The following is a 12,831-nucleotide window of genomic DNA, read 5'->3' on the forward strand; positions in this document are numbered from 1 at the left end:
CTGTCTATCTATCCATCCATCATGTAGTAGACAGCAGCAATGTGTGCATAAGCATACTCAAAAATATAAACATGGATATGATCAGTGCCCTAGTTTAGAAAAGGAGAGTGCAATGGATTCCCCTGGGGTACAACCTGGGACGGGGGTTCCTCTGTGCCTTCTTAATTCTCCAGGCTGGGCTGTTTCTCACAGTGCTTTCCCTGTGTGAAGGAGTGTACACCTATGGGTGCTGTTATCACTGAGGCCAACAACCAGCTAGATCATATCAATTCTGCCTGATCTACACATGACTCACAGAGAAAGACACCAGCCAGTCCACCCCAGCTCCCTGCCTTGCGCCCCGAAGTTACACCATCCTCCCCTTGTCAGAAACCGGACCAGTAAAGGTTTATTACCCAGTTTGCTTCTCTTTCAGTGTGGAGAAAACATACACAAGCTTTTGTTAAAGCAGGACCAACCCCAACTAAATCATCCCAGCCAGTGCTTTGTCAAATTGCACCTTAAAAAACTCTAAGGATGGAGACTCCACCATTTTCCTAGGTAACCCATTCCAGTGCTTCACCACCCTCCTAGTGAAAATACTATTTCCTAATATCCAACCTAGACCTTGTCTATTACAACTTGAGAACATTGTTCCTAGTTCTATCATCTACCACCACTGAGAACAACCTAGTTCCATCCTCCCTGGAACCCCTTTTCAGATAGTTAAAGGCTACTATCAAATTCCCCCTCACTCATCTCTTCTGCAGACTAAACAAGCCTAATTCCCTCAGCCTCTCCTCATAAGTCATGTGTTCCGGCCTCCTAATAATTTTTGTTGTACTTTGCTGGACTCTTTCCAATTTCTCCACATCCTTTCTGTTGTGGGGAGCTCAAAACTGGATACAGTACTCCAAATGAAGCCTTACCAGTGCCGAATAGAGGGGAATAATCACTTCTCTCGATCTGCTGGCAATGGTCCTACTAATGCAGCCCAATATGCTGTTTGCCTTCTTGACAACCAAGACACACTGCTGACTCATATCCAGCTTCATGTCCACCGTAACCCTCAGGTCCTTTTCTGCAGAACTGCTGCCTAGCCCGTTAGTCCCCAGTTTGTAGCAGTGCATGGGATTCTTCCGCCCTACATGCAGGACTCTGCATTTGTCCTTGTTGAATCTCATCGGATTTCTTTTGGCCCAGTCCTCTAATTTGTCTAGATCATTCTGTTTCCTATCCTTGCCCTCCAGCATGTCTACCACTCCCCCCAGCTTAGTGTCATCTGACAACTTGCTGAGAGTGCAATCTACCCCATCCTCCAGATCATTAATGAAGGTGTTGAACAATACTGGCCCCAGTATCAACCTCTGGGGCACTCCACTTATTACATCTGCCAACTAGATATCGAGTCATTGATCACTAGACATTGAGCCCTGTAAGACGGGCTCCTGCCCGGTCTAGTCCTGGTGGCCCTTCCTCGGGTCTAGGCTCGACGGAAGGCCACTGCGCCTTCCTATTAAAAGGGGAATGTTAGTGTTTGTTTCGGGTGGGCAGTCTTTCGCCCCGGCCCTCAGGCAGGGCAGGAGGGCGGGCAAGGAGTCTTTCGCCCCGGCCCTCAGGCAGGGCGGGCGGGCAAGGAGCAGTGACCTTGAGTCAAGTGGGCGGTAGACGCTATTCGCTCTTTTGGGGTTTGCAAGGATTGGGGGGAGGGGAGAGGGACACAGGCCCACCCAACTCCACTGCGTCCCAGCCCAGGGCCCTAGCGGTGGCACAGGTGTTGCCACTCAGTTGGCGGGGCTCCCGCTGAAACACGCCTACTGGGCTTACCCCTATTACAGCCACGCCTCTGGCTGTCCCTGGGCTTCCTCCTCCCCGTATTCCCCGGTACCTGCATCCGCCAGTTCCTCCGGGTCACCGGGATACACCGCCCGGGGTACACCAGTCAGTCCCTCTTCGTCCACGGGGGGTAGAGTGGGAAGCTCCTCGGCGAGGGGCAGCTCCTCCAGATCACAGGGCTGGGGGTAGGTTTCAGCCTCCAGCAACTCCTCCAGGTCTGGTCCAGCCTCCAGGGGTTGGCGTCCGGTAGCTCCTCCAAGTCCGGGCCAGCTTCCGGGCGGAACTCGCAGCTCTCCGGTTCAGGGGGCTCGTCCCAGTCCCTGCGGCCCCGAGGCTGGGACCAGTGCTTAGGGCCGGTAGGCCTTGGCCAGTCAAGTGGGCCCGGAGGCCCGATCCAGGCCTTAGAGGCAGGCTGCCGGGGTCGCTCCTGGGGCCTCAAGGCCGGGAGAGGGTTGCCTGGGGCGGAGGCCTGGCGCGGTTCGGCCCTTCGCTGCAGCCGGCGAGACAGTACGTCTGCCTCCGGTGGCAGCCTTTTTCCTTCTGAGCTACCGGGCCTGCTTTTTATGGCTGCCGACCTCCCTGAGGCCCCGCCCCCCTGCTGCTGGGTTGGCCATCTGGCAGGACCTATCGGTGGCCAGCTGTCCAGTTGCCAGGCAGACTGTCTGCCGGCTTGTCTAGGGTCTGATCTGGTGCTTGCAGCCCTTCCTCGGGCCCAGGTTCGGAGGAAGGCCACTGCGCCTTCCTAAAAGCCCGATGATCTAGCCAGCTTTCTATCTATTCTATAGTCCATTCATCCAACCCAACTTGCTAATAAGAATATTGTGGGAGACCATATCAGAAACTTTGGTAAAGTCAAGGTATATCACATCCACTGCTTCATCATAAAATCATAGAGTTGGAAGGGACCTCAGAAGGTCATCTAGTCCAACCCCCTGCTCAGAGCAGGACTAACCTCAGCTAAATAATCCCAGAGAGGGTTTTGTCAAGCCACAGCTTAAAAACCTCTAAAGATGGAGATTCCACCACCTCCCTAGGCAACCCATCCAGTGCTTCACCACCCTCATAGGGAAAAACTTTTTCCTAATGTCCAACCTAGACCTCCCCCTCTGCAACTTCAGACCATTGCTCCTAGTTCTGTCATCTACCACCACTGAGAACAGCCTAGCTCCATCCTCCCTGGAACCCCCTTTCAGGTAGTTAAAGGCTACTATCAAATCCCCCCTCACTCATCTCTTCTGTAGACTGAACAAGCTTAGTTCCTTCAGCCTCTCCTCATAAGTCTTGTACTCCAGCCCCCTAATCATTTTTCTTGCCCTCTTCTGGACTCTCTCTAACTTCTCCACATCCTTGTGGTAGTGGGGGCCCCAAAACTGGACACAATACTCCAAATGCAGCCTCACCTATGCCAAATAGAGGGGAATGATCCTACTAATGCAGCCCAATATGCTCTTAGCCTTCTTGACAACCAGGGCACACTGCTGACTCATATCCAGCTTCTTATCCACTGTTACCAGCAGGTCCTTTTCTTCAGAACTGCTGCCTAGCTCGTCGGTCCTATAGCTGTGCATGGGATTCTTCCATCCTAGGTGCAGGACTCTGCACTTGTCCTTGTTGAACCTCATCAGATTTCTTTTGGCCCAATCCTCCAGTTTGTTTAGGTCACTCTGTATCCTATCCCTACCTTCCAGGGTATCTACCACTCCCCCTACATTACTGTAATCTGTAAACTTGCTGAGGGTGCAATCTACCCCATCCTCCAGATCATTAATGAAGATATTGAACGAAACTGGCCCCAGGACCGACCCCTGGGGCACTCTGCTTGTGACCGGCTGCCAGCTAGACATGGAGCCATTGATCACTACTCGTTGAGCCCTATGCTCTAGCCAGTTCTCTATCCATTTGATAGTCCATTCATCCAACCCATACTTCTTTAACTTGCTGATAAGAATACTGTGAGAGACAGTATCAAAAGCTTTGCTAAAGTCAAGGTATATCACGTCCACCGCTTTCCCCACATTTACAGAGCCAGTCACCTCTTCATAGAAAGCAATCAAGTTGGTCAGGCATGACTTTCCCTTGGTGAATCCGTGTTGTCTGTTCCTCATCACCTTCGTCTTCTCCAAGTTCCTTAAAATGGATTCCTTGAGGACCTGCTCCATGATTTTTCCAGGGATTGAAATGAGGCTGACCGGTCTGTAGTTCCCCAGCTCCTCTTTCCTCCCTTTCTTGAAGATGGGCACTATATTTGCCTTTTTCCAGTCCTCAGGGGCCTCCCCCAATTGCCACAAGCTTTCAAAGATAATAGCCAATGGTTCAGAAATCACATCAGCCAACTCCCTCAGCACCCTCGGGTGCATTGCATCCGGCCCCATGGACTTGTGCATGTCCAATCTTTCTAAATAGTCTTGTACCTATTCCTTTAGCACTGCGAGATGTTCACCTCCTTCCCATTCTGTGCCGCCCAGTGCAGCAGTCTGGGAGCTGACCTTGTCTGTGAAGACAGAGGCAAAAAAGGCATTGAGTACCTCAGCTTTCTCCACATCTTCTGTCACTAGGTTGCCTCCCCCGTTCTGTAAGGGGCCCACACTTTCCCTAATCTTCCTCTTGTTGGTAACATACTTGTAGAAACCCTTCTTGTTCCCCTTCACGTCCCTTGCTAGCTGCAACTCTAATTGTGCTTTGACCTTCCTGATTTCATTCCTGCACGTTCGAGCAGTATTTTTACATCCTCCCACATATATCCCTTCCACTTGTTGTAAGCTTCTTTTTTGTGTTTAAGGTCGCCAAAGAGTTCTTTGTTAAGCCAAGCTGGACGCCTACTATATTTGCTATTCTTTCTGCACATCGGGATGGTTTGTTCCTGTGCCCTCAATAATGTTTCTTTAAAATACAGCCAGCTCTCTTGGATTCCTTTCCCCCTCATATTAGCCTCCCAGGGAATCCTGCCCATCAGCTCCCAGAGGGAGTCAAAATTTGCTTTTTTTGAAGTCCATGGTTCGTATCCTGCTGTTCTCCTTTCTTCCTTTTGTCAGGATCCTGAACTCGACCATCTCATGGTCACTGCTGCCTATGTTGCCACCCACTTCTACTTCCCCTACCAAATCTTCCCTGTTTGTGAGCAGCAGGTCAAGAGAAGCACGGCCCCTAATTGGCTGCTCCACCACGTGCACCAGGAAGTTGTCAGCGACACTCTCCAAAAACTTCCTGGATTGTTTGTGCTCTGCTGTATTGCTCTTCCAGCAGATGTCAGAGTGATTGAAGTCCCCCATGAGAATCAGATCCTGTGAACTGGAAACTTTCCCTAGTTGACCGAAGAAAGCCTCATCTACCTCGTCCTCCTGGTCTGGTGGTCTGTACACCCACCACGACATCACGCTTATTGTTCTTGCTTCTAAGCTTAACCCAGAGACTCTCAATTGGGTTATCTCCAGTTTCATACTTGAGCTCAGAACAATCATAGTGCTCTCTTACATACAGTGCTACTCCTCCACCCTTTTGCCCCTGCCTGTCCTTCCTGAACAGTTTATACCCATCCATGACAGTGCTCCAGTCGTGTGAGTTACTCCAAGAAGTCTCAGTTATTCCAATCATGTCATAGTTACTTGACTGTGCCAGGACTTCCAGTTCCTCCTGCTTGTTTCCCAGGCTTCTTGCATTTGTGTACAAGCACTTGAGATAAGTAGCCGATTGGCCTACTTTCACAGTATGAATCGGGAGGCCTCCCCTGCTGCACCCGCCTCCTTCTGCTTCCTCGTGGTGTCCCTCTTCCCCACTTACCTTCGGACTTAGATCCCCGTCCCCCGTTGAACTAGTTTAAAGCCCTCCTCACTAGGTTAGCCAGCCTATCTGCGAAGATACTCTTTCCTCTCTTCGTTAGGTGAATCCCGTCTCTTCCTAGTAATCCTTCCTCCAGGAACAACATCCCATGATCAAAAAATCCAAAGCCCTCTCTTCAACACCACCTGTGTAACCATGCATTTACTTCCGCAATGCGACGGTCTCTACCTGGGCCTTTTCCTTCAACAGGGAGGATGGATGAGAACACCATGGATATGTTGATGCCCATCAAAAGGGGGGCAGGTTAGCCTACAAGGCTAATCAAGAAGCTGACCAGCTGTCAGCAGTGAGGATGCTTGAACCAGTTGTGGAGGCACTGGCCCGCTGGGCCCACGAACAAGGAGGCCACAGAGGAATGGAAGGCACCACGCAGTGGGCCTGTCAACGAGGCATCCCAACAAACCAGGATGTGATTCAGACAGTGCTGGAGAACTGCCCAGTGTGCACAACTGTGCGAACACAACCTTGGACGAAGCACCCCACGGGGTCTCTGAAGCGAGGGACCCGTCCGGGCCAAGTGTGTCAAGTGGATTTCATCAGACCACTTTGGGTGGAGGAGCCACTCGGGCCGAGCTAGAGGCCAACCGAGTATGGCTTCTAAGTTGCCCAGCAGCCAGCACCACTGGAAAATTGTACCCAAATGAAACATTGGTGGTGTATGCCACTAATTTGTTAGGACACCCTGGTAACCCGGGCCGACCACGGCTTTTGCCTTTCAATGGTATTATTCACTGAGCAGGGCCGCAGCCCCTTCTTGGGGCCATATTGCTGCCCGAGGGAGTGTTAACAGGGGTCAACCCGGTGCCTCACTTGAGGGCGCTGTGGTGCGGCAATTGTCAGCTTGCCAGTCTATGATACAGGCAGCCCGAATTCGGGACGTGACCTTAACCTTTGATACGTCCCAAGTTAATGTTTCAAGTTATGTCCCGGGGTGTTGGCAATAGACCCACTTTATGTGGCCCATACCCCCACTGCACATCCAATGAGAGCTGGGTGCAATAATAGCCAAAGGGGTAGGTGTGGCGGTGGGTGCCCTTAACCAATGGGATATTGAAGCACTGCGGAACAAGCTCAGTAATGCTGGAACGGAGATGGGGGATAGTTTGATCACCCTTGCTCACAGGGGGCCCTTAATAGGAGCCGTTAGTACCCACACAGCAGAGTCCCTCCAGGTCGCTTGGGCCTGGAATAATAAAAGTCATTGGCTAACCTTCCAGAGCCTGGTAAGCCTTTCTGATACCGTTAATGCCGTCATTTGTATGCTGTGGCAGACCATAGCCACCCAGCAATATCTGGCCTTTTATTTGCAGTGGCAGCAGAAATGGGCCAACCACTGGCAAGAACAGTTACAAATGTCTCCTTTGTGGTGGGTGGAGCCTAAACACTTCTGCTGCCAGCACCACCTGTGCCAGGCCCGCCTGCGCGTGGCAATTCCATGACGAGGGGATACTTGGTGCCCAATTTTTATACTTCCCATCCAGATGGGAGCAGGGTTTTGGCTTCCCCAAATAGATTCCTGCATGATAGATTCACAGGATTTTACGGTAGACGAGGCCCGTTGCACCCTTTGGCAGCGAGTCTGGGTATGCCCCCTATCCAGACAAGAATTGACCCCATGTCTTCACCCTGTGCCTGGAGAATGTATGAGGTATTAATATGTCATAAATGGCACTGATGTCTATCAACGCAGTTCATCCTCAGCCTGAGTGGTTACATGGTGGTTACAGCACGGTGCAGTGGTCATCTGGGCCAATTACATAGGGCCAGGGGTAGACTGCAGGGACGAAGTTACTTCCCTGATGGATCTTGACGCCGGGCAAAGCTATATGCTCACTGCTCACTGCTTATGAGACCCAGGTACAGAATTTAAAGGTTACCTTACCACCCTACTGGCTCCAGGAATATCATGTATTTCTGCCCCGAGCCCATGAATTACAACTAGAAGGGCAACGAGTGCAGCACCTGTTTGCCCGAGCCGAGACTTCGGCCAGGGTAGCAACAGTTAGAATGACAATTGTCAGCCAAGGGGTGGTTTGCTCAGCATATCATGGCCAACAGTTAACAGTACATCATTGGTATGATATGGCTTTAAATTGGGCCCCTGGGGCCAGCAAGTCTTTAAATGTAATGTTTGTTACCCCACTTGTACTTATGTTAGTGGTACTTGTAGTGATTAGTATGTGGAATGTTTATGGTTGTTGTAGATTGAAGAAAGTCTACAGGAGTGTTTGTATTTGCAGCGCATTACCTACTGTCAGACCATACCCGCCTTGCCAAGGGGTGGATTGTAGGCCGCAGAAGATATTTGTAACACGTTGGATAGAGATAGGGGCTTGACAGGCCTGGTCAGAACCGGTTTGATAAGAGGCGCTATTCGGCTTGGTAAACAGGCTGTGCAAGGCCGTTTGAATTTGTCTGTGGTGCCAAAAGAGGGGGAAAGTTAGGAAGCAAGGTCACGTGCTGTACATTTGCCAATGCTAGCTGTACCTTAGAGCTGATATGTTATGCTGCATACAAAAGCTTGAAATGCAAACTGCGTAATGAGACTCAGCCATGAATCCACTTGGATTGCGTGGTACAAATCCCCTGCAGCCCACTTCATAGTGCACCCTAGAGTCTCCCGTTGCTCTTTGGTGCGTAAGCCATGATTAAAGATAAGTGTACCGAAGTGGTGTGGGCTTGTTTTTATTCCTCACCTGGTATCGAGAACCTGCAAGCAGCTGTGAGCAGCGGTGCTTGGCACAACACTCCCGTTACCACACTGGCAAAACACCTTCCTCACAAAACCAGTAGCAATAGTAAAGTCCCTAGTGGACCTCGTGGAACCTCTGGTTCTTCTACTTTTCAGGGGAAAAAGCTCTGCTTATGGATGGAAATTTGAGGGGTTTATAGTTTGTTGATGTGACCATTTTTGTTTTGTTTTGGTTGGTTGGTTTCTTTGTTGCAGATATTTGGTTTTCAGGGTAGGGGAAGGTGAGTTATTTGGAAATGTTTGGTTAGATGCAGTAGTCAAGATTCAGTCATCTCATGGGGGTGATGTTGTGTCATCTCTTTAATGGGGTTTTGAAATAGAGTTGAAGGTTTGAAGGACAGAAGGGTGCAGAAGAGTTTCATAGATGTCTGGATTCCTGTTGAGATGATTACATTAATGCAGCTGGGATTTTATTGGGTTACTAAATGGGTTATTACTTGGTTATTAATCTGCCTGGATAAGCATCCCTTTTATTATTTTATACCTCAATACCTAAATACACCAGTGCTGTGTCATTCTTCTTATGGTAGAAAGTCTTTTTTGGAAGAGGAAGGTTTTGCGTTGTTTCCTAACTGACTCTGGAAAATGAGACAAAACTCTGATCCAATTTTTGTCATTGGGATTTTTCAAAGGAAGCTTTTTTAATAATAAAATGCTGATTCATCAATACTGTAGCTTCTCCTAGAAGCACATCTGTTGTGATTACACTTCCATTGAGAAGGCATCTCAGGTGCAGGATGGGATTTCGAGCCAACACCAGGGAGCAATAGCCAAGAATAGACGATAAGGCAGTGATCAGAGCACTTAACAGGGCTGTTCTAAATGAGACAGAGCTGGAACCTGAGTGTCCTACCCATCACTGCCATTGGCCCAATGAATAGGACATTACTTATATAAAGTGGGAGCGGGATAATCTGTTGTAACCAATAAGGCAAGAGAAACAGAGCCTGTTAAAATATGTCCAGTCAAAACAGCTAAAAGCTAACAGACATTTCTTATCATTAAGTTCTTGTCAATGAGCTCTGGGGTCAGATGTATTTGCAGAAATTATTTAATAAATAACACCAAATAATGAATATTTTCAAGGAAATCATTGATCTGGACATCAACAATAATGAACAACAAAAGAGCCACAATAATTGGCTTTGATTATTCATAATCTAACTATCTATCTATCTAACTACATACTCTGCTTATATTTAATGTATACATAGGGTACACAAATAGGTTTTAAAACATGCTTTAAAAATATCAGTACTAATAATAACAACAGCAGCAGTAACAGCCGGCTTCTGTGCTCTAGACATATTTGGAACCCTGTATGGAGGAAAGACCATTGGCTAATTCCAAATCAACCCTTTACAATGAATGACTAAATCCCAGTTGCCCTGGTTACAGGGTTAGCTACATCTCTGACCCCTTCTCGGGTTTCTCTGAGTTCACCCCTCAGGTCTCAGCCATGAGCCAGCCCCTCTTTTAAGGCAGAATCACCTGATTTTCCCCCTCTCAAGCAGGGTCTCAGCTGACAACACCCTGTGCACCAATGTGATTTCTCAACAGGGTTTGATACCAGCAGTTCTTCTCTCAGAGGATGTAAGCAGTAGTAAGCTAAGTCACTGGCCGGCCTTCTCCATACAAAGTGTGATTTATTTACCATAGTAGGAACAAAGTTTAACATAAGAGAAAATATTAGATAGCAACTCCAGATCCATCACAGCAATTGTTCGGTAGGACAAAACTTTCACCTTATTACCACGACTCAGTTTGTCTTTAGGCATTGCAATAGCTTTCTCTTCCAAAATGCCTTTCCACCATAGAAAGAACGATACAGCATAAAAATAATTGTTTGACCAGAAACTCAGCTACCCTGACACCCGCACAAATTTTTTTTCCAAGTCTTCATGAATGGGGAAAGCAAAACTTTAAGACTCTCAGAAAACCCCATCAAAGAGATGACGAGATTGCATCTCGAATAGATGATAAATAATTGATACCCTCATTTAAACAAGCTTATGCCACACTCCCAAACTCCTACCCACCAAACAAACCATGTGGAGCACAGGAACAAATCAACCACCTAATAAACAAAATAACACACACAAAAAGAAACAATCAAGCAAACACAAAGCAAACCACTCATACCTGAAACTACAATTTTTATGTCAAAAAAGGAGTCCTGCTTTGAGCAAGACTAGATGACTGAGAAATTTCATGATTTAAACCACTCAAGTTCACTGGGAACTTAGCTATGGCTATTGTTATTCCGTGCAACGTGGTCAGGTCGTGTGGTGATGGTAGCAGTATAAACCTCTAAAATAAGCAGATAGGTGTGTAGGCAGACTTATGGATAGATATAGAATTCTGATCCTATTTACACTGCTGTAACCCTTCACTAACTCTTCTGACTTCAGTGGAGTTAGTCTGTATTTTATTACTTCATAAACGTATTTCACGCGTATCAAGGAGACAATTTTGTCATCAGTCGATAAAGAAGCTCAAAATGAAATCACAGTCAAGGAGCAAGGACAGACATTCTAATTCTTGGTGAATATCCTCCACACAATCAGTTTCTGTAACGCAGCTTTGATCTCCTTGTTCCTCATGCTATAGATGATGGGATTCATCACCGGAGGCACCATGGCATACAGAACACCCACCAGCAGATCCAGATTTGATGCTGCGGTGGAGGTGGGATTCAGGTACTCAAAGGAACCAGTGAAAAGTAACAAAGAGACCACAGTGAGGTGAGGCAGGCAGGTGGAGAAGGCTTTATGCCGGCCCTGCTCAGAGGGCATTCTCAGCACTGCTTTGAAGATCTGAACATAAGACACAATTATAAAAATAAAGCAGTTTACAGCTATAAACATACCAAAGGCAATAAACCCAACTTCACTGAGGTCCAAGTCAGAGCAGGTGAGTTTGAGCAGTTGGGGGATTTCACAGAAGAACTGGTGATGACATTGGATTGGCAGAAGGGTAACCTGAAGGTGTTTCCGTTGTGCAGTGCAGAGTAGACAATACCACTGATCCAGGCACCGGCTGCCATTTGGACGCAAACTGTCCTGTTCATCACCCTCTCGTAGTACAGTGGTTGGCAGATGGCGACGTAGCGGTCGTATGCCATGACGGTGAGTAAGACAAGATGAGTTGCGGTGAAGATGAAAAAGAGAAAGACTTGGGTGACACATCCAGGATAAGAAATCAATCTGGTGTTCATGAGGGAATTGACCATCGATTTGGGGACGGTGACAGAGATGGAGCCAAAGTCTAGGATGGACAGATTCATCAGGAAGAAGTACATGGGGGTGTGCAGGTGGCGGTCGAAGGCTACGGCCATGACGATGAGAAGATTCCCCATCAGGGCTGCCAGGTAAATCACCAGAAACACCACAAAGTGCAAAATCTGCAGCTCCCGAATGTCTGAGAATCCCAGGAGAAGGAACTCGGTCACAGCGGTTCGGTTGGACATTTTCTTCCTCTGTATATTCTCTGATGGCTGTAGAGGGAAGAACAAAAATAACGGTTGGGATTACAGTGACAGAGGGAATGGCCCTGATCCCCTCTGTAATGTCTCATGATGTGGGTGTCAAAGGTGCACAGCTCTCGTCCCTTCCATTGACTAGGAGTGGAGAGGTATCACCTGAAGGTAAATAGGCTCCCGTAAAGTCAATGGAGATGCAGCAGTGTACACCACCTGCAGGTCTAGCTCAGGATGTGTCTTGATGAAATGCCGTGTGAAGGATGGAGCAAAGAGCAACCCCAATGCAACATTTCTAGCCAAGATGGATCCCTCTCACTTCAAACTGCAGATTCTGAGCTTGGACATGAAACTAAAATGCCAACACTGCCTGACATCCACTTTCGGCGGAAATATGACATAGTGTTACTCGATACCCGTGTGAGAGCTCCTCTGTAATGATTGCACTGCAACACCACCCAGGCGGCCTGCTGCCTGCTGATGGATTGATTGATTGATTGGGTCATTTACAGCTCTAACTTTATGTGTGTGTGGGTCCCTGGCAGTCAGGAAACTTGGCTCTGCCACCGACCTACTCTGTGATCTTGGGCCAGTCACTTCCCTCCCTGTGCCTCTGTTTCCCCTCCCTACACTGTGCTGCCTTGTCTGCTAGGACTGGGAGCTCCTTGAGGGTGGGCTTTGTCTGGTTATGTGTATGTTCTTGTCCCCGGCCAACAGCATCTGTTTTTAGCTGGCAGGAGAGGGGAGCAGCGGATAGAGCAGGAGAGTTGGTTCTAATCCCACTGACCTTCTCCATGTCCTTGGGCTGGATCAAGAGAAACAGGCTTTTGCTGGGAGCTCCAACCCAATGTCCCCAGTTGAAGGCACTAGTATGTTTAATACATACGCCCGGGGATCTCCAGCTTTGCCACTTCCTCCGTTTTACCGTCCTGCGAGTGTCCCTTTGAAA

The 12,831-nt window shown here is 48.4% G+C and overlaps 1 pseudogene; it reads right to left on the reverse strand.

Moving 5' to 3' along the window:
* Window positions 1-10,938: 10,938 nt before the first annotated feature.
* Window positions 10,939-11,873, reverse strand: LOC137153801 (olfactory receptor 14C36-like; annotated as a pseudogene).
* Window positions 11,874-12,831: the final 958 nt, after the last annotated feature.

Source organism: Emydura macquarii, unplaced genomic scaffold (assembly GCF_026122565.2).
Source record: "Emydura macquarii macquarii isolate MOO-44397 ecotype Brisbane River unplaced genomic scaffold, CSIRO-AGI_Emac_v2 contig_273, whole genome shotgun sequence".
Taxonomy (NCBI): domain Eukaryota; kingdom Metazoa; phylum Chordata; order Testudines; family Chelidae; genus Emydura; species Emydura macquarii.